Source organism: Coturnix japonica, chromosome 2 (genome assembly GCF_001577835.2).
Source record: "Coturnix japonica isolate 7356 chromosome 2, Coturnix japonica 2.1, whole genome shotgun sequence".
NCBI classification, from domain to species: Eukaryota; Metazoa; Chordata; class Aves; order Galliformes; family Phasianidae; genus Coturnix; species Coturnix japonica.
In genome coordinates this window covers 79,680,048-79,684,947 of record NC_029517.1, presented here as the reverse complement: position 1 = coordinate 79,684,947, position 4,900 = coordinate 79,680,048, and the positions used below count along the sequence as shown (strand labels likewise).

The window sequence follows — 4,900 nt, the reverse complement described above, 5'->3', positions numbered from 1 at the left end:
TGTCTATTATTTCCAATAAACTGGTCGGATCAACATTTGAACGCTCTTCTTCTTAATCTCACGCCGGGCATAACATTAAAAGAACCTTTGCCTCACTCCTAAATTGGAGCGAGACAGCAGGGTCCCATGCTGCTGGAGTTCAAGGAGTGTTTGGACACCACATTCAGACATAGGTTTTCAATTTCTGATGATCTTATCTGGGGTCAGATGTTGGACTTGATGATCTCTGTGGGTCCCTTTCAATTCAGGACGTTCTGTGGTTCTACATGTATGCAAACTTGTGGAAACAAATGTAGAAATCTTAAGAACTCTGTGGCCCAAACTAAGATGCAAAGCAGCTCTCATCCAGCGCTGGGGTAACTGAATGAAGCACCATGCATGAACCAACAAGGCTTGTCTAAAGTCCAGGCTGATAAATCACCACAACGATTCCTTAGTTTGCTCCTCAGCACTGATGATTTATGTTTGACCGCTCAGAGTTCAGGTGACACAACCATGTAAATGAGTCTTTGGCTTTTTTTTGTTGTTGGATCAAGAACTTTGCATCAGTTTCTGTCTTTGGGAAGATATCTGACCTGTTCCACGCAACCCAATTTTCAGACCTAGACATAAGATGAAACATTTGCTGTCCTATAATATATATATATATATATATATATCCTATATATATAAATATGGAGTTATCCATATTTATTAAAGAAGAAAATTGCCAGAACTGCAAGTACAACCCTAGATAAAGAGTTGACCCTATTCCTAGTCCTTCAGGAAATTGCTTTCCAGCACAATCTCATATTTTCTAAAATGACATCTTATATAACACCAAATATTATAGAAGAGAACCAAAGACTTAAATCTACCATGGTAGAAAAACATCAAGATAATGGTGTAGACTTGAAATAAATGCTAGTCACGTTTGATCAAAAGAGTACACCTGAGGTTTCTTGTTGTTGTTTCCTCCTAAATACCGTTCATTTTATCACATACTCTTTCATTATTTTCTGGGTCATTTGATTTCCTTTTACACCTTACTCAATACTCAGGTTATCAGCCTTTGCAAATAATTGTTACCTGTTATGTTTTGGTAGAGCACCTAGAATGTCTGTGGCTGCAGACCCCCCACAGCTGAAAGCTGTCTCGTGTAAGTAAAGGCATAGACCTCAAAAAGTACTGGAAATACAAGAGAGAGAAGTACGTTCCTCTGCCCTCATACCCTCTACCTCCTTCTACACAATTTGGACAAATAATAGAAACCTCACAGTGATTTTCTGTGGACAGAGGTCCTGTTCCTAGCCTACAGCTCTCTATCCATGCTTTCATTTTGTATTCACTAAAGAAGCAACATTAGTGGGCCGCGCTAGTGACTACGTTATCTAGTTCTCCCACTTTCTTTCTCTGAGTACTTCCAGGTTAAATATGGAAACTACACGCTGTGCTTCTGAATCCTGCATGCTGCAATAGTTCTAACTGAATGCAATTGAATAGCTCTAGCATGCCTCAGACTAACATCTTTGAAGGCATCTTGAGGAGATCTTCAAACGTGATAGCCTGAAGCCTAATTGTGCTTTTTAATTATGTTAAGACAGTTTGAATGAGCCAGTGTGATAAATTACAACCACACCTTTGGCATGCCAACACATACTTCTGAGGGAGTACTCTAAATTTGCAATGCACAGCACTAGCATGTTTTGCATATGATCATTTCCATGCGATGGGTTCAGGAAAGCAACAGTCCATCAGCCCAGAAAGAATGTCCTTCACTCCTGTGTGCAAGGGTGAACCACTGGCCACAGCACTTTCCCGACGTCTACTGCCTTTTAGCTCTGCTTTTCATCTGAAAGGCATCTGAAATAATAGAAGACAATAGTAGCACCTCCTAGACTATACTTCTAACTTTATAACTTTGCTAGTGATCAAAGGGAAGGAAGTGATTCATACTTTCATAGCACGAACATGGTAATCTGTTCCTCCTTATATTGTTTCCAGACTTCACTCAAGGATGTGACACCTTCTGCTCCTTTGTTTGTGACCTCACACAAGCTTAGGTTCCCCCCACAACAGTTAAAATAGTTTTCCCTAGTCTAAGCCTTCACCTTTTTGTTGTTGTTGTTGCTTTTTTTCTATCTATCTGAAGCAACTTTTGTAGGAGGAAAGATTAGTATCCAGCACAGTAGTGCAGTGCTGAGCCAAAACTCTGTCTTTCCTCTAAAGTTATATCCACCACACTCTGACAGTGACAATACTCCTGAGAACGAAGGATGCTTTGAGTCTTAGTGCACAGTAAGGCAACTGACCACAGATGCTGGGAGTTACATGTACTAACACACAAGCTTATCTTATTCCAACTGCATTACCGCTTGTCCGAAGATGTTTCAGTTAAGCCCCAGTATGATGAATCTGCTACCACCTTCCAGCTAAGATGTGTGTTCCCCAAAGTAAGATCTGTCACACTGAAACAGTTTAAGCAGTGTTTTTACTGATCCGGTCATTCTGAGGTCATGATGGGGGCAAAAATCTTTTCCACTGGAAGAAATCCTTATATTTCCTCCCTTAGGAAACAAGTTGTCACTCTTGGTGTGCGAGTGCTGTAGAAGCATGCAGCAGAGCAGATGCCATTTAACCAGTCCAGACCAGTTGCAACCTGTGTTTTGTGAAGGGGAGCCTAAAAGTTTCTGGCCACAAAGAAGCAAACTGCAGGGAAAACAAGGAAGTACTGGCAAAGACAAGCTGATGGGATCAGAGAACTTTTCAGTAAGTTTTGATAATGAGCATTTTTCCACGCATACTTACAAGTAATGAGATAACACACAGAAATTATCTAAATTAATGACAATACGAGGGTGAATTCCAAATGAGGGTAATTGCTCTTTATCCTCCTATGGAGAAGATCCCAGATATCCAGAGGTGAGGAAGCAGTGCCTCCACTGCTTTCTTATCTTGCAGTTGCTGTCTGGAAGGCAGAGCTGAGTGGGCTGAGTGTCAGATTGCTCACCCTAAGCTCCTTTTCTCTTTCCTTCAGGTGAGAATGAAGTTAGAGCAGTGTGGGAAGGAAAAGCACTTCAATCATCTTTCCAGATGGAATTTGGAAATGCTCTCTAAAATTAAACTTTTCCCCTGGTTCCCCCCAGTAGTCTTTATCACTTGACAAAGTCATATTTCCTTTTATTCTGGTGTAGATTCTTTAGAGCAAACGTGTGAAATCAGTCATTTTAACGATGACTGAAACTTTTTGGCTTTCGAGAAACGCCAAGAAACAAAAAAGATAAGAATCATTTGCAGTGTCTAATCCTGATTAGTAATGGTTATTAACTCCAAAATGCATTGCATTGCTTTAGGAAGCCAAAAATCTCTTATGTTTACTTCCTATCCTGTAGTAATATACCTCATTTTACAAAAAAATGAGCTTCTTTTTCTTTTTGCTTTAGTAAATGGAGAATTATTTCACGTGGCCATATATCCACTATTCATTTTTTTTTTGGTCATTTCGTGAATTACTAATTTCATAGAATGACTGTAACAGTTATTACAAGGATCATTAAGAAGGGATATAAAAATAATGTGTAGAAATATTCCAACGATTGTTGTTAGTGTCTATTTTTATTCAGAATTCTTGCATGCCTATACAGCCAGAGGGGTGATTTCAAACTGTGGCTCTCTTTGCATTTATGATGTGGTAGCTGCCAAAATCTTCAAGCGAGTAAAAGCTATTTGGCCATGCTGCCAAATGTGATACCCCTCTGAAACATTTCTGTTTGCTATGACTCTCACAAGAGAAATGCCTTCTGTTTGAACATTCAGATATCAATAACCCATCATGGCTTTTATACAGCACCTGAGAATACAGTTACTACTGCTTGATCTCAAAGAAGTGTAAGGACTCAACGCGGATTGCAAATCCTAGTGTACAATATAATCATAGAAACACTGAGGTTGGAAAAGACCTCTAAGATCATCAGGTCCAACCACAAGCCCACCCTCACCATGTGCACTGCCCACATCCCTCAGTGCCACATCCACACAGTTCCTGAACACCTCCAGGGATTGTGACTTCACCACCTCCCTGGGCAGCCTGTGCCACTGCAGCACCACAGCTTCTGAGAGGAAATGTTTCCTGATATCCACCCTGAAGCTCTCCTGGTGTAACTTAAGGCCATTCTCTCTTGCCCTATCACTAGTTACCTGCAATGAGCAGGTCATCCCACACGTATGAGATACTGCAGAACTGGAATCTCTTCTGTAATTGAGTGTGGTAATTTTTTCCTTTATTTGTAGTTCTCCCGTGTTGCCCTTTATAAATGCTACTGGTATATGGGCTTGAACCTAATGTTTACTGACACTCGTGTGACAGCTTTTAGAGACAAAGAGTCTCACCAGCTTAGAATTCAGCTGTGAATTTGGCCTTATTTCAAAAGGGACATCTGAAAAACAGTGTTTCATCTTCAAATGTGAGTATTGTGGAATTACAGTGTATTTTTATAAAATGGTGGCCCAGGAATGGTGGAGTACAGGACCACTGTATGGCCTTATCAAGGAGTTAATGTACACTTCAAGACTCTCCATGCTGCTGTTACTTATCAGGGGAAATCTGCTCCTACAAGATCAGCTTCTGGATAATAAACCATAATTTGTGCTTTTTTTCTTTGTAGTCTCTGAGGTTATTCTTTTATATATTTGCATTTTTTTCATAGGATTACAGCTGAGGCTCATTATATCTAGGATCCTATTCTAAATAATTGCTAAGACACTGGTTGCAGAAGAAGATGTGAGCAGCCTCATGATACAGGGCAATCATCCCATTTGAAATCCTTAAGCTGACCTATAGCTCAGGATTGGGTGGATCTTTGCCACTGAATTTTTTTTTCTCTGTTTCAAATCTTTTATCATGCTAGTACGGAGTTTTTTT

At 40.0% G+C, this 4,900-nt stretch overlaps 1 long non-coding RNA gene across 1 annotated transcript; it reads left to right on the top strand.

Annotated features, from left to right (window-relative positions):
* The first annotated feature begins 65 nt into the window (after positions 1-65).
* On the top strand, positions 66-4,646 carry LOC107309911. Its single transcript, XR_001553390.2, has 3 exons — positions 66-2,432; positions 2,552-2,748; positions 3,017-4,646. It is a non-coding gene; the product is annotated as an uncharacterized LOC107309911 (long non-coding RNA).
* Positions 4,647-4,900: the final 254 nt, after the last annotated feature.